Here is a 483-nt window from a genome sequence, read left to right as displayed (position 1 = left end):
CCCTGTTTTTGGGGAGAACCCAAATTAGCTTCATTTGGGGACTTGAGATAGATGGATTAGCATTGTTAATCCTTGTTTTGAGATTGAAAACCCTTGGAATGATAATTTGAAACATGAAAATGGATTAGGGCACACTAATAGGAAATCTTGGTTGAAAATTGAGATTTGGATTGCTTTAGGAATGAGAATTAATCCTAAAGTGTCGTCTTGCATCAGTGATCACTGAGGATCCAGACTGAAGGGGCTTGAGGAAGCGGAAGCCAGAAAAAGGCAACGCTAGTCCCAGGTTTGATCGTGCGAGGTGGGATTTCTATCCCTTTTCTTTGTGAGCCTGTTTTCAAAAGGATTTTGGCCTTAAAAATGTTTTAAAGAAACGGATTGGTTTGTGAAAGAAAAACGCTTTGAAAACCATGGCTTGTTTAGTCATGGAACCTCATGGCTTGTCCAGTCATGGGGCCCGCGGCTTGAGTAGTTCGTGGGGTC

Source organism: Morus notabilis, unplaced genomic scaffold (assembly GCF_000414095.1).
Source record: "Morus notabilis unplaced genomic scaffold, ASM41409v2 Scaffold3609, whole genome shotgun sequence".
NCBI lineage: Eukaryota > Viridiplantae > Streptophyta > Magnoliopsida > Rosales > Moraceae > Morus > Morus notabilis.
Note: the sequence above shows the minus strand (reverse complement) of the source record.